Genomic DNA, 27,505 nt, shown 5'->3' on the forward strand with positions numbered 1-27,505 from the left:
ACGACATTGGCCAGTCTAGTGTTTAAGGCTGCTTTCAGGGAAAACGGGGCTTAATGCATGTCAAATAAGATTAGCCTGTGCACACTGATTAGCCTGTGCAATGCGCACATTTTGTCTAAGTTATCTCTATAACATTAATATGAGGATAAACAGTGCACACACATCTCGATCTGTGCTTTAAGACACACTCTTTATAAATGTGAATGGGATGTGTTCATTTCAAACTTGCGATATAAAAAGCTATAACATAATTTTAAAAACTGAGTTGCGTCTAAGATTATGCAATAGCGAACAATTTCAGTGAATTCAGCTCTTTGATCGAAGCCGTAATATCAAACCAAGAACGGTAAACTGGGACCAAATTTCAATCATTGATTTTCGTCATATGAAGATTGAAACGAAATTTGATGAGGGAAATACATTTCGTATTTTGTTTTATAATTAGTACAACGAAAATCGATATAAAGAAGTTAATTTTGTTTTTGTACTTTGTTTTGGTTTCGGTTATTAGAAAATCGGAATATAAACTAATATGCGTTAATTTTCATTTTTCGTTGTGTCGAATTCAAAACGAAAAAGGAAAAGACGGTATATAAACGGCCCGTCCGGCCAAGCTTTACCGTGTGTTGTTGTATAAAATATTACCGATATCAAATGCATGCACATGTCTAGAGAGGGTTTTGTTGAGTGTAGATAGTTACTAAAATAATTATATAATATTAGTATACAATTTTAATGAGATCTTGAGATACTGTATACGATATTACTTACAGGATGTATGCCAACGAGACCAATTCCTAAATGATATATGAACATCCCATTTTTTACGATCTCCTGTTTTCGTGCATAGGGACGTTACGTCTGTCAGTTCCCAACATAAAAGCACAGTTCGCCTCGTGCATGAAGTTTCCGGTCCGAAAAAGGATGCCGTCTGTTCGCCAGTATGAGTGGTTTCTATGGCAACAAAAGCACCTCACCGTTACTCCCAATCCGGTGTAAAAGAAACCCTCTTGGGCCAATCTTAGTCCACTAACATTTGCGTGTTCGGGAAACGTTAAGAATGAAACAAATCTATGACGTTCAAAGCGCATATCCCGCGCACACCAATCTCTTGGTGCTAAAGGTAACACCATATTTAAATAGCGTCGCAAGAATTAGGCGCTGAGCATGAACTTTTCACTGAAATAGTAATTACACGTCCTTTTATTTTTTCTAATTTCTTCACTCATTCGCAAATATTCCTTTTTATAATACTTGTGAATTAAAATGTAATATTTTATTAATATTATATGTAATAACTGTAAAACATAATACGTGCAACTATATAGACAATTTCATTGCGTATGACATAAACTTAACTAGAATTACGTATGATTCCGGAGATAATCGATCTATCACGATCGGAACGTGGTTCTTCTTGATGAACAATCGTAACTAATCGGCCTATCTCGGACTATCTGCTTCAATCTGAACGCATCGGACAGTGGGCTACACCACACCGTCTCTCTGATGTACGTAGGCGGCCGTCATATTGGATTTGGAACTACTTTAAAAAACAAGATGGCGGCCCCCTTGTAAAGAGGAAAAATTTGAAAGTGTGTTTGAGCTCGTATTTTTCAAGATAACATTCTTTAAGTAATAATTTAATGTAGATCTGTGAATTCCCACAACGTACTTAAAAACTTGTTAAAATTTTAAGATGTCATTACTGACATACTGATAGGAGTACTTATAGTATTGACATCGAGTAAATTTAAAAATTAAATCGACTGTTTTTATTATATTTTGTGAGATACGAGGATTGCGTACATAAACTTGATAAAGTATGAAACACATCACTCATTGTATGAGCATGGATGGCCGAGTGGTCCAAACGGTAGACTTTTACTCCATGGGGTCAATGGTTCGAGCCCATTTGAGGGTTACTTTCATATTTGTATTCAATTTTATTCCTTTTTTTAATTGCATCTTTTAGATCCAATGTTTGCATTTATCAATATAGCATAGAGTCTATAATGGAAAGAAAATTTGGGGAAATCTTATGTTGTAGTTAGATTTTGTGACATTACAAGGATTGCTTATATAAAGTATAAAATAAACAAGGGTTGGCACCAATTGACCGCCCCCGGTTTTAACCGGGTTTTTTTACTGGTTAAAACCGCCCCGGTCAATACTCCCGAAGTGGTCATTACTGGTCAATTTAGGATTCAACACTAAGGCACGTCCGACAGACATTGTCTAGTAAGATCCGTGGTCGGGCTAGTAAAACTGTGGGCTAGCTTGTCCGACTGGTCGTACATACAAAATCTATACTGATTCATATAACTATAACAAACCGAAAACCTTTTTCTCTTAATGTGTAAAATAACTATTGTATCCATTATTTACATCAGAACAAAACTAGCGTACATGTATATAAATAAACGCGGAGCATTCACATGATTCATCGCTATTTTTAGACGCGAAGGAGAGCTTCCCGCAGAAATAGCTTGTTTCCATTGGTAAAGTTGTCATGAATATTAACGCTTTGCATGCTGGGAAATTTGTAGACTGCTAAGAAGTTGTCTGCTGAATTTCTTAAATTAGCATTTTCTTCAAAAAAAATTCAAAGAATACTATCAGAATAGCAAACAGTTTGGATCCAGATGAGACGCCACGTTTTGTGGCGTCTCATCTGGATCTAAAAAAATTTGCAAAGACCTTCAAAGTTCGGTTCCAGCACTGAAAGAGTTAATGATTTTCTGCAGTGTTGTAGAACTTAACATCATGTTTTTACGACTTCTATGGAAAATCTGTATCGTCAATGTAAACATTTTGGCGTAGCAGACGAGAGAATGTAATTTTAAGAATGACTTTGTTGGAGATTGGATTTTCGTCCGACAAATAAGTTAATAAAGAAGAATCCAACGGTAAAACTGACACAGATTATGATGGAAAAGGGCATTGGAGCTGTGGTAGCATGGAGCACAGCGGTCAAGGAGGCCAGAATTTGATAACGTTTAATAAATGTCACCTGCTGTACAGACATCATTTGTTTAACTGGTGATAAACAGTGAAATTACAACAAACAATTTATGTTTTTAAATACTTAGTAGTTTTATTTAATTTTTTACTCTGTGCATCAAAATAACTTTCTTGTGTTCACTAATTATTTTCTGATAAAACCTGATTAAACAGTTACATGACACAATTCTGTTTATTTGCTATGTCATTTATGGTCTAGTAGACATCAGATTCGGGCTAGTACATTTTAAGAGGAGCTGGTCCGATGGTCTGGCTGTAAAAAAAGTTAATGTCGAACCCTGTCAATACTGGTCGATTGAACTTTACCCCCAATTTTAATTTATATTCCATGCCTAATTAAACAATATTGATAATATAAATTAAACCACAGGAGTTTGAAATTCTATCAATATAGCTAATCTAATGGCTAAACATTTTTGTTAATTAGCCATAAGATTAGCTATATTGATAGAATTTCAAACTCCTGTGATTACACAGACATGTTGCCAATAATGTCTTAAGCTATTAATACCCACTATTTTATACCCGTTCATGCAATTTGTAGGCCAACCTCTCAAAATTTTGCAAATAAGTCAAAGTTGGTCAATTGGATTTTTCTGGTTGATTGAACCTTTTTTCAATTCTAATGAATTATGATGCTCAGATAATTCTGTGCTTGATTCAACAATAACCTGTCAATTACTGTGTATGCTTTGTTCCTCATACCCCACTGTCCCCACAGTCTTCTAACAGTCTTCTCCCCTATACTGGTTGGGGCACCCGCAACTGATAATAGGGCCTTAAATGGCACCTTTTTGACACAATCCTTACTTGTAGTGTAATCTTGCATTGATTTCTTTAAATACTTTTTAAACAAAATAGTGAAAAAACTTCAATTTTTATTGATATAAGAATAAAAAACATAATAAGAAATAATTATTAAAAGAAAAAAATAATTGAAAAGAAAAGTAGACCCCCACTTGGAAAACATTATTTGTTGGCAAAATCAAGAACTTTGATTGTTTATTCATTTGAATACCAATTGAACTTTTTCATATGAAAGGGAAAAAACCCTCATAATACAAAAAGGAAACAAGTTAGAAGTAACTTTTAAATAAATAGCAAGTACAATGTAATCTTCTTTTGTGTGAGTGATATGACATAGCCTAAGGGCAGATTTGCTTAATTGTCAATATCAGAGACATAACACTGCATGCATTTTATTACCAACTAAGAGGCCAGATTTATAACCCTAGAATACACAAGAGTTCTGTTTGTCCATCTGCTTATCAAATAGATATACCAATAGATAAGTGAAATGCTATGGTACCTACAATAGTAATAATACTTTAGTAACAGATGTGATACACTGAGATAAAGATATTGCCTTAGTCCTTATGTAATTGAGGCTGTTTCCATAAATAATAAAGAAGTAACTTTTTACAGCTTTAAAGATTTTTTTTTACAAAAAATAACTCAGAAAAAAGTTTATCAATTACAGAATAATTATTGATTTAATATAAAATGGCTCCTTTGTAATGTTTAAATGCTACAATTTTCAATCGACCAGTATTGACCGGTTTTAACCGGGTATTGACCACCGGCCCGGTCGATACTCAATTGACCGGTCAATATGCCAACCCTGAAATAAACCACTGACTATAATGGGAGCACCGATGGCCCATTGGTTTAAGCTTTTACTCCAAGGGTCAGTGGATCGAGCCCTGTTAAGGAAGACTTCCTTTCTTTCTTTTTAAATTTCTATTTTTTATTGAGGTATTTTGCTCAAATGTTTACTTATCAATTTAAAGTATTTAATAACAAACTTCAATCAAGTCTAATCGGTGAAAATTTCCCTTTGAAATTGCTAGTTTTCCTCTTACATGCCCTTGTATTTTAAGATAGAATACTTTCCTCTCCAGAGGAAAGAGGTGTGGGTTTGAATCCCATCGGGGGCTTCAGAGGATGATTCATTTTGAGACAAATGTTAATATTTGCTTTAGTGTATCCCAAAAATAACCTAATATTAAATATATAACTGTGAAAGATAATTCAAAATAATGTTTATTTCTATATACATTGTGATCCATGGACATAAACATTCAATTATGCAAGAAACATGTATGATTTGAGGGATGAATACGACAGAAAACTTAGAATGGACATTCATTTAAGATTGTTAAGTAATTAAAACTATAAATGTTGTAAAGCTTGTATATGACGTCCTTGCTTCTGGACAGCAGAACAGTTTAGGCATAAATGATTACTCTTTTTCTTTAGAATCAACATTTATGCATTATTACTTAAGCAAAGTTGAACTTTTTAAAAACTCGATGAATTGGGAACTGAATTTTTCATGTTCGTTGCTTGCAATTTACCAGTACTGAACATAATGTTACTGGTGAACAAATGCCTTCTCTCTTTACACTTTACAGGGAGATGGTGTTTTTCATAAATATCCAGGTTAATTTCTATAAATACCGGGTAAGACCTCGTATCATATTTATATACACGTAAGCTTTACATTTATGATGATCACATTTTGTGTTTCGCTGTAAATTTACAGAGAAAATATACTACAGCAGCATGTCACCAGAGTTGTTAAAAGGGCATTTAGACAGTATTGTCCCTGACTTTTGCCCATTTTGACATATTCTTATAAACAAGAGGGCCACGATGGCCTTGTATCGCTCCACTGCTGAAAAAAGGCTGAAACAAATACTCTTGGCATGTGCAAATACTTAAATATAGGCCCTATTAAAGCACATGTACACTATTGTGACTCCCTGGGCTGGGTCAAATTTAACCCCAGGGGCATAATTTGAGAAAACTTTGTAGAGGACTTCTATACCTCACTACATACAAAATGTGGTAGCCCTAGGTCCTAGAGTTAAGGATAAGAATATGTTAACAGTTTTCACAAAATAAGTAAGATATAAGCGTATATAATGTTCAATTTTGTGACCGCCGGTCAGGGTCAAATTTGACCCAAAGGGCATAATTTGAACAAACTTGGTAGAGGACTATAAGATGTTAATGCAAACCAAATTTGGTAGCTGTAGTCCGAATGGTTTTCGACAAGAATTTTTTTAAAGATTTCACAAAATAGGCGCTTTTTAAGCGTTTATTCAATTTTGTGACCCCCGGGGCAGGGTCAAATTTGACCCCAGAGGCATAATTTGAACAAATTTGTAAAGGTTTATTAGATGCCACTACATACCAAATTTGGGAGCCCTTGGCCCAATGGTTATGAACAAAAATATTTTTAAAGTTTTCACAAAATAGGCCCCATATAAGCGTATGTTCAGTTTTGTGACCCCCCAGGCAGGGTCAAATTTGACCCAAGGGGCATAATTTGAACAAACTTGGTAGAAAACTATAAACTATTAGACGTTACTACATACCAAATTTGGTAGCCCTATGCCTTATGGTTAAGGACAAGAAGATATTTAAAGTTTTCACAAAATAGGCCTTATATTAGCATATAATCGATTTTGTGGCCCCCAGGGCAGGGTCAAATTTGACCCCTGGGGCATAATTTGAACATACTAAGTATAGGACTATACAATGTCACTACATACCAAATTGTGTAGCCCTAGGCCTAATGGTTATGGACAAGAATTTTCTTTTAAGTTTTCACAAAATAGGCCTTATATAAGCATATGTTCAATTTTGTGACCCCCGGGGCAGGGTCAAATTTGACCCCAGGGATAAAATTTGAACAAATTTGGTAGAGAACTATAAGATGTCACTACATACCAAATTTGGTAGCCCTAGGCCCAATGGTTATGGACAAGAAGGTTTTAAAGTTTTCACAAAAAATAGCCCTTTATAAGCATATATTCAATTTTGTGACCCCCGGGGCAGTTTCAAATTTGACCCAAGGGGCATTATTTGAACAAACTTAGAAGAGAACTATTACATGTCACTACATACCAAATTTGGTAGCCCTATGCCATACAGTTATAGACAAGAAGTTTTTAAAGTTTTCACAAAATAAGCCTTATATAAGCATATGTTCAATGTTGTGACCCTCGGCGCAGGGTCAAACTTGACTCAAGGGGCATAATTTGAACAAACTTGGTAGAGGACTATAAGATGTCATTACATACCAAATTTGGTAGCCCTAGGTCCAATGGCTATGGACAAGAATATATTTTAAGTTTTCACAAAATAAGCACTTTATAAGCATATATTCAATTTTGTGACCCCTGGAGCAGTTTCAAATTTGACCCAGGAGCATTATTTGAACAAACTAAGAAGAGAACTATTACATGTTACTTCATACTAAATTTGGTAGCCCTATGCCATACAGTTATGGACAAGAAGTTTTTTAAGTTTTCACAAATTAGGCCTTATATAAGCATATGTTCAATTTTGTGACCCTCAGGGCAGGATCAAACTTGACCCCAGGGGCATAATTTGAACAAACTTGGTAGATGACTATAAGATGTCACTACATACCGAATTTGGTAGCCCTAGGCCCAATGGTTATGGACAAAAGATTTTTAAAGTTTTCACAAAATAAGCACTTTATAAGCATATATTCACTTTTGTGACCCCCGGGACAGGGTCAAACTTGACCCCAGGGGCATAACAAACTTGGTAGAGGACTTTATATGCCACTACATACCAAATTTGGTAGCCCTAGGCCCAATGGATATGGGCAAGAAATTTTTTAAGTTTTTACAAAATAGGCCTTATATAAGCATATGTTCAATGTTGTGACCCTCGGGGTAGGGTCAAACTTTACCCCAGGGGCATAATTTGAACAAACTTGGTATAGGACTATAAGATGCCACTACATACCAAATTTGGTAGCCCTAGGCCCAATGGTTATGGATGAGATTTGTAAAGTTTTCACAAAATAGACCCTATATACGCATATACTCAATTTTGTGACCCCGGGCAGTGTCAAATTTGACCCCAGGGGCATAATTTGAACAAATTTGGTAGAGGACTATTAGATGTCTCTACATAATAAATTGTATAGCCCTAGGCCCAATGGTTATGGACGAGAAGATTTTGAAAGTTTTCACAAAATAGGCCTTAAATAAGCAATTTTCAATTTTGTGACCCACGGGGCAGGGTCAAATATGACCCAGGGGCATAATTTGAACAAATTTGGCCAGTGGAGCTAAAAACTGATTCTTTGTTTAGCGTGCAAAGGGGATGGAGGAACATTTTTTGGTGCCTTTTTAAAAAGTTGCTTCATTGTGTGGAAAATTGAGTTTAAAAATGTATGCACAATGCCTAATATGTGGCAAATTCCAACAATGTCTGTGGTTTTTCATGTAAAAACAAGAGATGTGTTTGTCAGAAACATAATGCCCCCTAGTGCGCCGCTTTGAAGCCGTATATTTGACCTTTAAGGATGACCTTGACCTTTCAGTACTCAAAATGTGCAGCTCCATGAGATACACATGTATGCCAAATATCAAGTTGCTATCTTCAATATTGCAAAAGTTATAGGAAATGTTTAAGTTTTCGGACAGACAGCACATATAAGTTGGTTTTACAAATTCACTGAGGGTAAACATTGGGCACTTATATAGTTCAAAGTGACCGGGAAACAAATTCTTGTGTTCTGATTTACATACATGTATTTACACTTGCAAAATTCAAAATTAAGAATGGTAATTGTTCTCTTATTGCCAACAACTGCATAAATCTTAACATTGTAAACTGGTTGTTTTATCTTTATTACTACTTTTGTACATTCTTTTGTATTGCCCTCTTTATATTAACTTTCAACATATATATTATATCCAGTAATTGTAGTGTTTTTTGTAAAGAACTTGCAAATTGTATTAAATGGTTAGTGGATAACAAACTGTCTTTACACCTTGGAAAAACTGAATGTATAGTGTTTGGTTCCAAAAGGAAATCTAAACTTCATAATTTTAATGTAAAATGTAATGATCACACTATTGTTTCTCAATCATCTGTTGAACACCTTGGTTCAATATTCGACACTGATCTTTCTGCTACATCTATTGTTAATAATATAATTAAAAAAGGTGAACTCAAGAATAAGATTCTTCAGGGGCGTAGCTAGCATTTTTTGAGCTGTAGGCCCGAATATGTAACATAAAAACGGGGTGTGTGTGCGGGGGTCCTCCCCCAGAATTTTTTTTAATCCAATAACGCCTGTGGTGAGATTTAAAGCATATCTAGACAAATAATAAGGTAAGAAAATATAAGACTTTGGCCTGTATTTCTTTGATATTTTACTTTTTTATCTCAATGTCAGAGAACTAAATTTTACTGTATTATCTTTATACCAGAGAACTAAATTTTAAAACAATATGGAACAGAGAAACATTTAAAATTGTAACACTCGCTTATTCACAAGTCAAACCATGGGAATTCTTTCCAATAATACTGTCTGCATGTCTATATAGAAAGAAGTAGAGTTGATAATTGGAACTTAAAATTAAATTATTGTTTTATGTGATTGGTTTGTTATATTATATATAATATATATATATATATTGGTTTGTTATAATATATATATATATGTATTACTGTTGTTCAAATAAGTCATCAATAAAGTATTTGTATGTACATTTAAATGTAATGACAAATTGTCACAAAATAGTAGTATACATTGTGTAACTAATGCTCTCTAATAATATATGCTAATTACTATTTGATCTCAAGACTATAGTCTCAAGTTTAAATTAATGATATTTTTATGCATATTAATGCCACCATTTTTGTACATTTTCCACCCATCTATAGGGCCCCATTGGAAATAAGTTGCAAACCTTTCATGGGACATCCTGTGGTATATATATAATGTCTTGATTTAAACATCTTGTAACTACTTGTTATTTCAGATCTCTGCCAAATACACTGACTATTTACTTATAACTGAATTTAAATGATTAACTTTGACTGTGATATTCAAATGTGATATATCAATGCATTGTGATCCAAATCCTGTGATAATTGTTTTCCAATTGTTAAATGTTGTAAATTGACTGTACTTGTATGGCATATATATATATATGCATGAATAAATCAATATTTAGGAAAGTGTGACTGACACTGTTTCCAGACATATTACAGTTAAATAACTTCATGTCAGTAATGGCAGTCATGGATGGAAAATATCTTTTTACAATTGTTGCCTGCACTGTCGACCATATTTAGTGTTTTTGTTTCCCATCTAAAGAGTACCGACCCGAAACCATGGGCATGCCTGTGATATGTATCTTAAAGTTTCTTAAAAGATAAATAATATAAATTTTAACAACACCACAGCTCAGTTTTAACATTTCCAATACAGTATGTCTTATTTTGAGAGGCCATACTGAATTGAGTTCATTTCCAAGGGCAAAGTTATGCCTTATAATATATTAATATTACAAAACTGAACATTGTTACACTGTCCCTAATTTTAATGGCACTGGATTGTTTAAGGCTTTGAAAAGCTAGTTGCCTGGCCGGGGTTATAACAACATCTGGAATTAAAATGCCTAGGATAAAGTATAAACAATATCTGCCAGAAGTACTGTATGGTTGCCATCATCAAATGTACAGAAAGAATCGTTTTTCAAATTCAATCAAGCCCCACTCATTCCATTTCATGAAATATACAGTTTGTGACTGCCTGGCTGGTCACTATAATGCCATTGGGACCAACGTGGAGTTTACTATTTCTTGTATTACATCGAAAAGTTTTCTCTGTACCACTGTACAGTGTTGTACGATTGTTGATGGTATAGAACATAGACATATTGATTAAATCTCAAAGTTTGTCGCCTGCAGCCGAACATCAGCAATGTTGCAATGAATATAATTTAAGAAAAACTGATTCTTTTAAGTTTGAATAATGTTGATGTTTTCCCTTCAATAAACAACTAATAGGCTTTTTTAGCATTTTATTAAAATTTGAATATTTTGCATGCAGAATATCTAATTTTAAACAATAACATTAATAAATATTCTATTATATTACTCCTTAAAGATATTGGTCCTTATATATCTATATTATCGGTTGATTCAGTGCAAATTTAATGGTGTTTAACCCGAACTATATTTTCGGTGTAATATCTTCCGCCTAGAGGCGTTAGACATATCCTTCCACCAAATACACCCGAGAGACGATCGCCGTTATGGCGGAATTGTCCGAGGAGTCCCGATTGTATCTGCTTATCAAGGAAGCAATCTTCACGCAGAAATGATAATCTTTCCCGCGTCAACAAGTTGGACTATCTCAATGTATATTGTCGTGCAGTAAATACTAGCCTAGTTGGTCTGTAGTTGAAGTTGCGCTTACTCTTAAACCGCGAAAAGATGGAATCCCCCAATACTATAAATAAACTGGATAATACTGTATGTTGTCCAATCTCCATGCAGAGTTGTCGTCCCTTGTTCTTGAATGTAATCGTCGTGCAAGACAAAGACCTATAAAATACATTTATTTGTACACATATTTTATAGGTCTTTGTGCAAGAGCGAAGTGTACATCCGTGTTACAACCTTAAGGACGTATGCTGCAGTTTTAATGCAAATTTTGTTCCATCTTGAGTTTGAAAATTTTTGGTATTTAGGCAGAACGATCCGGTTGTGGACGAAAAAAAAATACAAATCATGGGTCACCGGTGTTGTTCATTTTTTATTCGCAATTGAACAACAAGCATATTTCAGCACAAGAACAATTCACCAATAAGGAAATAAAATAAAAACTTGAGTAAATTAATGAGAAAAGTGTTGAAAACAACCTGTATTTCTCACAAAATATGTAATACTGATTTAATTTGACTGCAAATGAAAAAAGTAACATGAATTGATTCATGTTTTTTTTTTTATCAATTTTTAAACATACACAAAAACAACGGAATTTCACATATGAAAATAAATAAAATGCATCAAAGTCATTTTAATTTTTACATGTTTCCTCCGCCTAGATTTTTTTTCCCAAATTTACCTAAATGTTTAATGAGTTATAACTCAATACAAACATAAAAAGAAAACAATAGGTCACCGGGGTCGTTTGTTCACAAATGCAGTTTTTATGCATGTATTAAAATTTAATTTAAAAACACAGTGAAAATCATGTACATGGTGCAGGTCAAAACACATACTAACATATGTATTGCTGTATGCCAATGAAAAAGTATATTTAAATGTAAATGAAAACACAAGATATTTGTTACAAGATCAGTTATATTAGGTAATCCAACTTAATAAAGACGTGTACAAAATATTTAAAGGGGCATATCGAAAGTATAATTTGTAATTCATGACATGTCTTAATCAATGTTTTTATGTATGCCAATGCAAAAGTAGATTTTAATTTAAGTGAAAACACAAATTATGTGTAACAAGATCAAACAAATTTAAGTTATATTGAACCAAACAAACACAAGATAATTGAATACATTTCAAGGGGCATACCACAATTTTTAATGAAAATCTGGACATGATTTACCAATTAATTGTTGTATGCAAATGTAGATTTGAATATAATGACAATACAAATTTCAAAAGATTTGTATCGAGATCATTACATTAGGTTAATTAAGTATTCAATTAAAATCAATACGAATACAATACACTTAAAGGGGCATATCATCGGTATTAATTGTGGTTCTTGATATGACCTTACCAATTCACGGCATATCATTTGATTGAATTAATGAATAAAAACGCAGTCCCATATTATTGGAATTGCTAGGAAAATATATATGAAAAACTATTTTATCTTCACAGTTCGTGTGCGTTAAAAAATGTTATCCACGCAAGTGTTGCATTTTTAGGAAAACGTTTACATACTACAAACAAGTTTGCATGTAAATAGAGATACTGCAGAAGGCAATTATGGCGTATATATGTAAAGCACTGATTCACTACCCATGAACTTCGTTATCTATCATGAGCTTTTTAAAATTATAATAATCTATTAGTTATTGATACGCCGCTGTAATGTAATAATACTGAAATCAGTATTTTGATTTTAAATCTGCAATAACTCAGATATTTTAAAGTACAGAATATATTTTAAGAACGTACGCGGCAGTTTTTATTATTTTTTATTATATAAAGCATAATGTTTGATAGATATATCTTTTGCTGATATTAAAATAAAATAAAAAGCGTGGGTGACAGGTGTCCTTATTTGTTTTATTGAGTTTTGAATTAAACGACTATTTCAACGTGTGAGTTCACCTCGCAAATATGCCTTAAAGAACAAAACTGAGGACACACGTACAAAAATTGAGGAAAATAATGGCATTCTCTGTGTCCATTTATAATTATGATTACAATTTTATTTAATACCATAAGATATCAACAAAGTTAATCGAAAAATTAAAAAATATACAATTTCTTACTTTCAACTTGTAATACCTTCCCGCATACAGATTTCATTCCAATTTACCCAAATGGCTCGTGGGTTATCAAAAAGAAATAAGAAAATATCCCCCGCAACATTTTGTTTGTGACAGTCGGGCGGACGAAGTGACGTACGGACGGACAAGGCCAATTATATATCTCTCCGCCTTTAGAGCGCGATATTTACTAAGTCAACAGGCTCGTTTGTTCACTATTCAGATTAAAAAAAACAACTCGCAGTCAAACAATAAATGCTAAGTTCCAACACATAACGACTGAAAATGCTCTAAATAAATATATATCCGATCCTGTTTGCTCAATATAATGCGGGTAGTTGTTCTGTCAAATGTTAGACAAATATATCTTATTGAGAATCCATTATATACTTGTATTTTAAAGGTTGTTGTTTCCCCATTCCAGAATACGGGCCTCATCAAATTCCCCTATGCTACACGTGATCCCATGTCTTGTCTTAGGTAGTTCAGCGTGTCATAAAAAAAAGGATTTCACTATATTTAGGTAGAAAGATTTAGATCGCATTGCATTCATGTAATATGACGTTATGTGTGTATTATAAATGGGTTGCAGGTGCGGTACCGGCGTACGTTCAAATACTTTTCTTCCCGATTGACCAGCCTGTAAATGCGATAGTGTACATCAATGTTTTTTTAAGCAATTGCTTACTAAAAATAATCACAATATTAGATTGATTCGAATCATATTGGTCAGAAAGAAATAAATTAAACGAAAAAAATGCAAGTATTATATACACGTGCGGCAAGATGCACCAACATCGGCAAATGGTTCAGAAGTATCATAGCGTCGTGGATGAATAATTTTAATTAATCAGATATGCTATGTTTTAAATTATCTCAAACAACATTACATAAAAGTTGATATCTTAAGCCGTTGTTTGAGAAATTAAAGTGTTCTGAATTATTTTTAAGCATAACATGGAACGTACGTAACGATTTTGATTATAGTTTATATATAACACATATACTTTGATGGCATGTTTTAAATATGTGATGATTCAATAAAAAATTGCTAAATTTGAATGAAAGCTATCCTGTTTAAACAAGTCGTACTTGCGACACAAACAGGAAGTTTTGACTGTTTTCCGTAATGAGATTCTTGCTTTTGTTACAATCTCGCGATAAAAAAAGGTTTTTGTAGTCGCAGGAATGATGGTCGATTCTTACTGTGTTACTAAGGGGCTACAAATTGTTTATCAATTTTCTAAACTGCATAATACTTTATTTCTTGGTATCATTCCCTTATTGAATATGCATCCCGTTTTTATTCGAATATCCGAAAAAGCATACACTTAATGCGCAACCGGTGTTACAGTCAAAACCAATTTGCGTAAAACTAAACTGCCGCGTACGTCCTTAAAGGTAATTTATCACCTCAGCGATTAATTAATGAGATTTATAGATTTCGCTTTCGACGAAAAAGATGTAAGAGGAACGTGTGTGAAGTTAGCAAGTTTAGCCAATTTAGCCTATTTAGCCTATTTAGCCGGTAAAGTACATAGGTTGATACACCATTTTAGATAATTAAGCCTATTAAGCTGAAATATTAAGTTTATTAAGCCTATTTAGCAGGTTTGGTACATACTTTCAGAATATATTACACAAAATGAATATGATTGTGCATTATTCCCATGGCGAGTGGGTATGCACCTTTAAGGGCCCATTTCGGACAAACAAGAGTTTTCCCCCGGAAACGACCTAGTGCACGCTGAACTCCCGTCGGCTGCCTGTCGGGCTGATCTAGTTTCGGCCCGGGGTTTTTTCTGTTGGTGTAGTGTAACCATTAATCACCCCATACGCGCATGCGTGGCGCGCTGGCTCCCGGATTCTCGTTTACTTTTATTTATTCGCGGATGTATGCTGGATCTCGGATTTGTTTACAATTATTTTTGCGTTGCTATTGCCAAGTTCTTGACAAGCTTAAGTGTAGTTCATGATGTGCGATTGGATATATTTATCAAAAAGACCAATCAAACTAATAAGTGCAACATTGTGCACACTGGCACGCTTTAAGACATATGATTATGTTTCAGCATTGCATGTGATAATGATTGATGTTGCTATTCAGATATTTGGTTGTAAAACGTGGTTTAACCTCAAAGAATCAGATATAAGAATGATTATTCGGTAATAAATTCGACTACCCCACGGTGTAATGAATTAATTTCAACCAGACGAAAGTCTGTTACGATGCTCTGTCGATAAAACCAACAGTAAATAATACTGTTGGCCCATAATTTTATAACTTTACTTTAAATGACAGACGACACTCTAGAGATAATATAGTAACGTTTGCACGTCCGAAATGTCATCTGCTTTGTGACATTTTTAACAGCGAAATCTTGTGCAGTTTTAAATGTGTGACTGGTGTATAATGTATTTTGGATTCACGTATCGATGCTATGCAAAATACTAAATTGGGTTCATTTAACGAAACTACTATCTAAATTGTTAGTTATATTAGATGAGCTCATTTGAAGCTAAAAACGTTGGTAACCGTTCGAACCGAATTCATGTCCGTTAGAGCTAGTGTAGGGGGACAGTACTTAGTGTTTTGTAAACATGCATATTATGTCAGCATCTTTATTAATATGTCATGTCATATTATATCTTCTTAAAAATAGTTATAATAGGGCCCATATCGGACTTAAATGTTAAAAGGTACAAACAAATTGTATCAAGGCAAACGGCACCCGGCACATCTGCTCCCTGCGTTTTTGGCATTCCCGGACTCTAAATTTGTCCACTAGGATTGCGGTATTTTTAATCTTTTTTCCTTCCGCTATTTTGTATTTCGCTTTTGTTTGTTTTCTTGTGTTGTATAGTGTGCGCGTTTTTACGAAATGGTGTATATTTTCATTTGTTAGCTCATCTATTTTTTTTGAAAAAAAATTATGAGATATTGTCATCACCTTGGCGTAAGCGTCGGCGTTGGCGTCGGCGTCCGGTTAAGTTTTGCGTTTAGGTCCACTTTTCTCAGAAAGTATCAATGCTATTGCATTCAAACTTGGTACACTTACTTACTATCATGAGGGGACTGGGCAGGCAAAGTTAGATAACTCTGGCGTGCATTTTGACAGAATTATGTGCCCTTTTTATACTTAGAAAATTGAAAATTTTGGTTAAGTTTTGTGTTAAGGTCCATTTTATTCCTTAAGTATCAAAGCTATTGCTTTCATACTTGCAACACTTACTAACTATCATAAGAGGACTGTGCAGGCAAAGTAATGTAACTCTGACTTGCATTTTGACAGAATTATGTGCCCTTTTTATACTTAGAAAATTGAAAATTCGGTTAAGTTTTGTGTTTAGGTCCACTTTATTCCTACAGTATCAAAGCTATTGCTTTCATACTTGCAACACTTATTAACTATCATAAGGGGACTGTGCAGGCAAAGTTATTTAACTAGGACTGGCATTTGGACGGAATTATGGGCCCTTTATACTTAGAAAATTGAAAATATTGTTAAGTTTTGTGTTTTGGTCCACTTTACCCCTAAACTATCATAGATATTGCTTTCATACTTGGAACACTCGCAAACTATCATAAGGGTACAGTAAAAGGACAAGTTGCATAACCCTGGTTGTCATTTTTACGGAATTATGGCCCTTTTTTGACTTAGTAACTTTGAATATATGGTTAAATTTTGTGTTTCGATCCACTTTACTTCTAAAGTATCAAGGGTATTGCTTTCAAACTTCAAATACTTTCATGCTATCATGAGGTTACTGTACCTGGCAAGTTGAATTTTACCTTGACCTTTGAATGACCTTGACACTCAAGGTCAAATTATTAAATTTTGCTAAAAATGCCATAACTTCTTTATTTATGATTAGATTTGATTGAAACTTTGACAAAACTACTACTCTTACCTGACATACCACAAAAGACTCCACCCAAACCATCCCCCGTGCCCTCCCACCTCCCCCCAACAACTCGCAGTCAAACAATAAATGCTAAGTTCCAACACATAACGACTGAAAATGCTCTAAATAAATATATATCCGATCCTGTTTGCTCAATATAATGCGGGTAGTTGTTCTGTCAAATGTTAGACGAATATATCTTATTGAGAATCCATTATATACTTGTTTTTAAAGGTTGTTGTTTCCCCATTCCAGAATACGGGCCTCATCAAATTCCCCTATGCTACACGTGATCCCATGTCTTGTCTTAAGTAGTTCAGCGTGTCATAAAAAAAAAGGATTTCACTATTTTTAGGTAGAAAGATTTAGATCGCATTGCATTCATGTAATATGACGTTATGTGTGTATTATAAATGGGTTGCAGGTGCGGTACCGGCGTACGTTCAAATACTTTTCTTCCCGATTGACCAGCCTGTAAATGCGATAGTGTACATCAATGTTTTTTTTAATCAATTGCTTACTAAAAATAATCACAATATTAGATTGATTCGAATCATATTGGTCAGAAAGAAATAAATTAAACGAAAAAAATGCAAGTATTATATACACGTGCGGCAAGATGCACCAACATCGGCAAATGGTTCAGAAGTATCATAGCGTCGTGGATGAATAATTTTAATTAATCAGATATGCTATGTTTTAAATTATCTCAAACAACATTACATAAAAGTTGATATCTTAAGCCGTTGTTTGAGAAATTAAAGTGTTCCGAGTTATTTTTAAGCATAACATGGAACGTACGTAACGATTTTGATTATAGTTTATATATAACACATATACTTTGATGGCATGTTTTAAATATGTGATGATTCAATAAAAAAAAATTGCTAAATTTGAATGAAAGCTATCCTGTTTAAACAAGTCGTACTTGCGACACAAACATGTTCAGTTATAAGGAAGTTTTGGCTGTTTTCCGTAATGAGATTCTTTCTTTTGTTACAAACTCGCGATAAAAAAAGGTTTTTGTAGTCGCAGGAATGATGGTCGATTCTCACTGTGTTACTAAGGGGCTACAAACTGTTTATCAATTTTCTAAACTGCATAATACTTTATTTCTTGGTATCATTCCCTTATTGAATATGCATCCCGTTTTTATTCGAAGATCCGAAAAAGCATACACTTAATGCGCAACCGGTGTTACAGTCAAAACCAATTTGCGTAAAACTAAACTGCCGCGTACGTCCTTAAAGGTAATTTATCACCTCAGCGATTAATTAATGAGATTTATAGATTTCGCTTTCGACGAAAAAGATGTAAGAGGAACGTGTGTGAAGTTAGCAAGTTTAGCCAATTTAGCCTATTTAGCCTATTTAGCCGGTAAAGTACATAGGTTGATACACCATTTTAGACAATTTAGCCTATTAAGCTGAAATATTAAGTTTATTAAGCCTATTTAGCAGGTTTGGTACATACTTTCAGAATATATTACACAAAATGAATATGATTGTGCATTATTCCCATGGCGAGTGGGTATGCACCTTTAAGGGCCCATTTCGGACAAACAAGAGTTTTCCCCCGGAAACGACCTAGTGCACGCTGAACTCCCGTCGGCTGCCTGTCGGGCTGATCTAGTTTCGGCCCGGGGTTTTAATTAGGGTAGGCGTCACGTACAGCCTATTTAGCGTTTTTTCTGTTGGTGTAGTGTAACCATTAATCACCCCATACGCGCATGCGTGGCGCGCTGGCTCCCGGATTCTCGTTTACTTTTATTTATTCGCGGATGTATGCTGGATCTCGGATTTGTTTACAATTATTTTTGCGTTGCTATTGCCAAGTTCTTGACAAGCTTAAGTGTAGTTCATGATGTGCGATTGGATATATTTATCAAAAAGACCAATCAAACTAATAAGTGCAACATTGTGCACACAGGCACGCTTTAAGACATATGATTATGTTTCAGCATTGCATGTGATAATGATTGATGTTGCTATTCAGATATTTGGTTGTAAAACGTGGTTTAACCTCAAAGAATCAGATATAAGAATGATTATTCGGTAATAAATTCGACTACCCCACGGTGTAATGAATTAATTTCAACCAGACGAAAGTCTGTTACGATGCTCTGTCGACAAAACCAACAGTAAATAATACTGTTGGCCCATAATTATATAACTTTACTTTAAATGACAGACGACACTCTAGAGATAATATAGTAACGTTTGCACGTCCGAAATGTCATCTGCTTTGTGACATTTTTAACAGCGAAATCTTGTGCAGTTTTAAATGTGTGACTGGTGTATAATGTATTTTGGATTCACGTATCGATGCTATGCAAAATACTAAATTGGGTTCATTTAACGAAACTACTATCTAAATTGTTAGTTATATTGGATGAGCTCATTTGAAGCTAAAAACGTTGGTAACCGTTCGAACCGAATTCATGTCCGTTAGAGCTAGTGTAGGGGGACAGTACTTAGTGTTTTGTAAACATGCATATTATGTCAGCATCTTTATTAATATGTCATGTCATATTATATCTTCTTAAAAATAGTTATAATAGGGCCCATATCGGATTTAAATGTTAAAAGGTACAAGCAAATTGTATCAAGGCAAACGGCACCCGGCACATCTGCTCCCTGCGTTTTTGGCATTCCCGGACTCTAAATTTGTCCACTAGGATTGCGGTATTTTTAAGCTTTTTTCCTTCCGCTATTTTGTATTTCGCTTTTGTTTGTTTTCTTGTGTTGTATAGTGTGCGCGTTTTTACGAAATAGTGTATATTTTCATTTGTTAGCTCATCTATTTTTTGAAAAAAAATTATGAGCTATTGTCATCACCTTGGCGTCGGCGTCGGCGTTGGCGTCGGCGTCCGGTTAAGTTTTGCGTTTAGGTCCACTTTTCTCAGAAAGTATCAATGCTATTGCATTCAAACTTGGTACACTTACTTACTATCATGAGAGGGAATGGGCAGGCAAAGTTAAATAACTCTGGCGTGCATTTTGACAGAATTATGTGCCCTTTTTATACTTAGAAAATTGAAAATTTTGGTTAAGTTTTGTGTTTAGGTCCATTTTATTCCTTAAGTATCAAAGCTATTGCTTTCATACTTGCAACACTTACTAACTATCATAAGAGGACTGTGCAGGCAAAGTAATGTAACACTGACTGGCATTTTGACAGAATTATGTGCCCTTTTTATACTTAGACAATTGAAAATTTGGTTAAGTTTTGTGTTTAGGTCCACTTTATTCCTACAGTATCAAAGCTATTGCTTTCATACTTGCAACACTTATTAAATATCATACGGGGACTGTGCAGGCAAAGTTATGTAACTCTGACTGGCATTTGGACGGAATTATGGGCCCTTTATACTTAGAAAATTGAAAATTTTGTTAAGGTTTGTGTTTTGGTCCACTTTACCCCTAAACTATTATAGATATTGCTTTCATACTTGGAACACTCGCAAACTACCATAAGGGTACAGTAAACGGACAAGTTGCATAACTCTGGTTGTCATTTTTACGGAATTATGGCCCTTTTTTGACTTAGTAACTTTGAATATATGGTTAAATTTTGTGTTTCGATCCACTTTACTTCTAAAGTATCAAGGCTATTGCTTTCAAACTTCAAATACTTTCATGCTATCATGAGGTTACTGTACCTGGCAAGTTGAATTTTACCTTGACCTTTGAATGACCTTGACACTCAAGGTCAAATTATTAAATTTTGCTAAAAATGCCATAACTTCTTTATTTATGATTAGATTTGATTGAAACTTTGACAAAACTACTACTCTTACCTGACATACCACAATAGACTCCACCCAAACCATCCCTCGTGCCCTCCCACCTCCCCCCCCCCGAATCCCCCCCCCCCCCCGAAACCCCCCCCCCCCGAATCTCCCCCACCTATTTTTTTTATTTTTTTTAAGATCATCTCACAAATGACCACCACACCCTCACACTATACTATACCCCCCCCCACCCCACCCCCCAAATAGGTTTTTTTGAAACGGTTAAAAAACACAAATATTTATTCTTATTATTTTATGTTTGAAATACCGTCCATCCATCGCACCCAAGAATACCCCCCACCCCCCCTCCCCTCCCCACCCCCCGAATTCCCCCCCCCCCTAATTTTTTTTTTTAAAGATCATCTCACAAATAACCACCACACCCTCACACTATACTATACCCCCCCACCCCCCAAATTTTTTTTTTTGAAACGGTTAAAAAACACAAATATTTATTTTTATTATTTTATGTTTGAAATACCGTCCAACCATCGCACCCAAGAATACCCCCCCCCCACCCTCCCCCCCTCCGAATTCCCCGCCTAAATCTTTTTTTTTTAAGATAATCTCACAAATGACCACCACACCCTCACACTATACTATACCCCCCCCCCACCCCACCCCTCCAATTTTTTTTTTGAAACGGTTAAAAAACACAAATATTTATTTTTATTATTTTATGTTTGAAATACCGTCCAACCATCGCACCCAAGAATACCCCCCTCCTCCTCTCCCCCCCCCCCCCCCCCCCGAATTCCCCCCCCCCCACTTTTTTTTTTTTTTTTTTTTTTTTTTAAGATCATCTCACAAATGACCACCACACCCTCACACTATACCCCCCCCCCCACCCCAACCCCCAATTTTTGTTAAACGGTTAAAAAACACAAATATTTAGTTTTATTATTTTATGTTTGAAATACCGTCTAACCATCGCACCCAAGAATCCCCCCCCCCCCCACCCATCCCCCCCTGATTTGTTTTTGCATTTTTTTCGCATTTTTGGAAGATAATGTAATAAATGTCCATGCCCCCACACTATACACCCCTCTTCACTCCACCCCTCCCTCCTTTGTGATTGAAAATGAGAGTCCCCTCACCTTTAAAAAGAAAATAGATGAGCGGTCTGCACCCGCAAGGCGATGCTCTTGTTTTTGATTAGTTTAACGTGTTTCTCGCACGTTAGAAACTTTTATTTGTTAAATAACAATAAATGTTAAACCATTTGGGAGATAGTTGTTTATTTTAATTTGTATAATGTTTATTTTGGCTCATAGTTTTGCCAAATACTTTCACGAATTGTTATGAATGAAATCTGTAATACATTTTATTTCGTCATTTATATGTTCGTGAGTGTTGTTTATTATATTAGTATTTTCTTTAAGACAGTTATGGGATTGCTCAACCAGATTCGATTTGAACACAATTTGAGACTTTTCTCTGTATTCTGGTAGTTTTTCTTAGTTTTAGCTTTACCAAGACTATTCCATTTTATTTAATACAACTATGGATGTTTTGTCTGACAATTCGTTTCGAAAGAATATTGTCAGCCCGCCGCTGTAGCGCTCTTTCTTGACTCCGAACGCTTATTGCCAGGTAAATGAAAACCGTTGTATCCATCAATGTCGAGGTTTATCTGCTGTTCGCTGTTAGTCCAGGTTTCAGATAATAATATAAGGTCATAGTTTTTAACATAACTTAAAAAGTCCACATCATCGATTTTCCGAACGAGTCCTTTAGCATTCCACGTTAATATACGTAACGTCCACTCTTTGTCCTATTTAGTAATTTCATTTAACTTCCTGCTAGCGTTGTAATGGGAGAGTAGATTCGCGCCGGCACACTTCACATGCTTTCTTTTCTCTGTCAAATAATTCGCTTTTATCTCATCTTTGTTGGAGCACTGCCTTAGTTATTTGTATACCAATCCCTATACCGGCTGACTTTAGTTCACCGGTTTTGGTAATGGCGCTTAACCGCTCGGTCAGCAGCTGGAGCGTGCGCGTCGCGACCGAGGCGAGTCACCCGCAGAAGATTTTCTCATCTGTTCAAATTTCTTTATAGAGGGGAACTTCTGCGGGCGGCTCGGCTAATCCAACTTAGTCCGCCACCCTGGGAGCCGGACGTCTTCTTCACTGCTTCGTTCGCTGTCTCCTCGAAGATGCAGCGGTCTAGTCAACCGCTGTTAATCGACGGGGGTACGATGTCTTCCGGATCTTAAGGATAGGGGGTCCAAGTCAATCTGTATGCAAGGGTCAAAGAGGATAGTGTGGCTTTCACACTCGACCTTCCAGAAGAGGGACGGGAGCAGCGGGACAGCGAACTTACCAGTGTGGAGGACATACGGGGCGGACCTGGGTCTGGGCGGTCCCAGAACATCAAGGGGGAGGCCTTATAGAGGGACCCCGGGCGGCGGTACTCAGTACGCTCAACGCGCTGGGGAAACCGTCTCGGGGATCGAGGTGACGGCTGGTGACGGCAGGAGTGGCCATAAAGGCGGCGCGGCGCGCGAGGAGCAGAAAGGGGCGTCTTTAATTGTTTCAGGTCGGACCATAATCACTTCGTGAAGGAGGAGGAAGGACCTGTAAATAAACTACGAAAACACACACAATGTTATCCGAACTAGCTACCGATGTTGAATATAGTGAAATTTCATCACAATTGGTCGGTTTTCCATTTTCGGGGTTTCCTAAGCGATGAGCGCTATCAATGGTTATGGCTTCCTCAATGCAGAGTTGTTCAGATATGATATCTGTCACAATGACTTCGCACTTCTCATGCGGTGTTTTTATAACCCCGTAAAACACAAGATTTTCTCGCATACTTTTAGCTTCCAGGTCATTTTCGAAAACACCTCATTGTATATAGATAATACTCATTTATATCGCAATGTCTATAATGTATAATTTACATTGACAATAACCGATCTCTTTTGTTCAAATCAATGAGCGGATAAGACTAATCAACAAAGTGTTTACGAGCTTAATCATACCATAACATAACATTGATTACACATACAACAGCATATATTGCAAATTTAAAGCCTAATCAATCAATCGCCTCCTTTCAACGATTGTTTTCTCACATTTTATCATCTGTATTATTGTATTCAACTCGAATATGTATGGTGGCGAATGCGCGGTACGGAGGATGTGATTATCATGATGCCGAATGTCAATGTGGACAATTTGATCGGGTGCCGATTGTCCAGGCTTACAAATTTACGAGATTCCGATTGTCCGGGTATCGAAACAATGAACACGCAGGGAGCCATTTGCCAGGATGCCGTCCGTCCAACAATTCAAGCACATAAACGCATATGGTCTTCTTTGTTAAATTTTAGAGGTTGTATCTGCTTATAAGAAAAGGTTAAGTTGTTCAGGAAGACATCTTGTTTTTTTACAGAACATTTGTCAGTACAACAATAAAATGTTTGAAGTCATTATTAAGTTGTTTAAGTTCTTTATTAAACCATATTTCTTTTTTTCTGTTAAAAATACTTAAATAGTTCACACTTAAGTAATCAGCCATGGATTATTTATACACAATCGAAGAGTTGTATCATTCCGATCATGAATAAATGTGTCGGCTAAAATTTTACTTACAACCTTTCTTACATAAGTGAATGTTAAATTTTCATTACGGATAAAACTACTTGTATAATGATTCTATTTACAAGTGCTAATTTTACTCATATTAAATCAATGCAAAATTGTGTTCACTTTTTATTATCAAGAAATTCAGTTTTATTATTTAAATATATTATTTGAATCGACCTTTGAGTTGGTAAAAGTAATTATAATTTCAAGCATTTTAAAGTATTGTGCACTTTAAGGTAGCGTACCCCTAATGATTTCCCGCGATTTTTTTACGATCATTGCCGATCTTCAATGATCGGTTATTTCCGAGAGATGCATTTTTTTTTCAAACTTCGACACAAGCCGAACAGTTAGCCGAGGGAGATCAGCGTGCACTAGGTCGCTTCAGGGGGGTGGCTGTTGTTTATCCGAAAGGGTTCTTTCATGTGCATTCCCACTCAATGGAAAATGACGTATACCAGTAATACGCTTAATAGGTTGTATGTGACTCCGACCCTAATTTAAAGTCCCGACCGAAGCTAGGTGAGCCCGACAGGAAGTCGACGGAATGCCAGCGTGCACTAGGTCGCTTCCAAGGGAAAACTCTTGTTTGGCCAAAAAGGGTCCTTAAAGGGGCATACCCGCTCACTGGAAAATGAAGCATTGCGATAAATAGGCTAAATAGGCTGCATGCACGGACGACCCTAATGAAAAGTCCCGACCGAAATTAATTCAGCCCGATAGGCAGTCCACGGCTGGTAAGCTTGCACTAGGTCTTTTCTGAGGGAAAGCTCTTAATGGTCTAAAAAGGGACCTTAAAATGGCAAACCCACTCACAGGCAAAATGACGCGTAATACGCTAAAAAGGCTGCCTCTGACTCCGCCCTAATTGAAAGTCCCGGCCGAAACTAGTTCAGCCCGACAGGTAGTCGACGGCAGATCAGCATGCACTATGTCGCTTCCGGGGGATAACCTTTATTTGGCCGAAAGGGGCCCTTTAAGGGTCATAACCATTCACAGGCAAAATGACGCGTAATAAGCTTAATAGGATGCACCTGACTCCGACCCTAAGCTAAATTCCCGGTCAAAACTAGATCAGCCCGACTGGCAGTCGACGGCAGATCAGCGTGTACTAGGTTACTTCCTGGGAATAACTCTTGTTTCGCCCAAAGGGGCCCTTAAAGGGGTATACCCACTCATTGGAAAATGACGCATACGGAAAATAGGCTAAATAGGCTGCATGCATGACCAACCCTAATGAAAAGTCCCGGCCGAAAGTAGTACAGCCCGATAGGCAGTCAGCGCCTGGTCAGCTTGCACTAGGTCGCTTCCGGGTGATAACTCTTGTTCGTCCGAAAGGGGCCCTTAAAAGGGCTTACCCACTCACAGACAAAATGACGCGTAATACGCTAAAAAGGCTGCCTCTGATTCCGACCTTAATTAAAAGTCCCGGCCGAAACTAGTTCAGCCCGACAGAAAGTCGACTGAAGATCGCTTCCGGGGGATAACTCTAATTGGGCCGAAAAGGGCCCTTTAAGGGTCATAACCATTCACAGGCAAAATGACGCGTAATAAGCTTTATAGGCTGCACCTGACTCCGACCCTAAGCAAATTTCCCGGTCAAATTTAGGTCAGCCCTATAGGCAGTCGACGGCAGATCAACGCGCACCAGGTTGCTTCCGGCGGATAACTCTTGTTTTGCCCAAAGAGGCCCTTAAAGGTGTATACCCACTCATTGGAAAATGACGCATACGAGAAATAGGCTAAATAGGCTGCATGCACGACCAACCCTAATGAAAAGTTCCGGCCGAAAGTAGTTCAGCCCGATAGGCAGTCAGCGGCTGGTCAGCTTGCACTAGGTCGCTTCCGGGAAATAACTCTTGTTCGTCCGAAAGGGACCTTAAAGGGGGATAACCCACTCACAGGCAAAATAACGCGTAATACACTAAATAGGCTTCACCTGACTCCGACCCTAATTAAAAGTCCCGGCCGAAACTATGTCAACCCTACAGGCAGTCGACTGCAGATCAGCGTGCGCAAGGTCGCTTCCGGGGGACTCTTTTTAGGCCAAAAGGGGCCCTTAAAGGAAGCATACCAGCTCACTGGAAAATGACGCATTCGACAAATAGACTGAAAACGCTGCATGCACGGCCGGTCGCTTTCGGGGGATAACTCTTATTCGTCCGAAATGTGCTCTTAAAGGAGCATACACAATAAAAGGAAAATTGACGCGTAATACGCTATTTTGGTTGCAACTTACTCCGATGCTATTAAAAAGTCCAGGACGAAACTTTTTCAGCCGACAAGCTGTCGACCGCAGGTCAGTGTGCACTAGGTCGCATCCGGGAGATAACTCTTGTTTGACCGAAAGGGGCCCTTAAAGGGGTATATCCACTCACTGGAAAATGACGCATACGAGAAATAGGCTAAATAGGCTGCTCGTGACCCCAACCCTTATTTTAAGTCCAAACCGAAACTAGGTGATCCCAACAGGCAGTCGACGGCAGGTCGTGTGCACTAGGTCGCTTCCGGGAGATAGATCTTGTTTGGCCGAAAGGGGCCCTTAAATGGGCATATCCGTTGACTGGAAAATGACGCATGCGAGAAATATGCTAAATAGGGTACATGCACGGCCGACCCTTATTAAAAGTCACGGCCGAAACTAGCTCAGCCCGACAGGCAGCCGACGGGAGTTCAGTGTGCACTAGGTCGCTTCCGGGAGATAGATCTTGTTTGGCCGAAATGGACCCTTAAAGTTACATACCCACTCTATATGACAATAGAGCCTAATACGTTAAATAGGCTGTACGTGACGCCGACCCTAATCAAAACCCCGGGCCGAAACTAGATCAGCCCGACAGGCAACCGACGGGAGTTCAGCGTGCACA

The sequence above is a fragment of the Dreissena polymorpha genome, chromosome 12 (assembly GCF_020536995.1).
Source record: "Dreissena polymorpha isolate Duluth1 chromosome 12, UMN_Dpol_1.0, whole genome shotgun sequence".
Classification (NCBI taxonomy): domain Eukaryota; kingdom Metazoa; phylum Mollusca; class Bivalvia; order Myida; family Dreissenidae; genus Dreissena; species Dreissena polymorpha.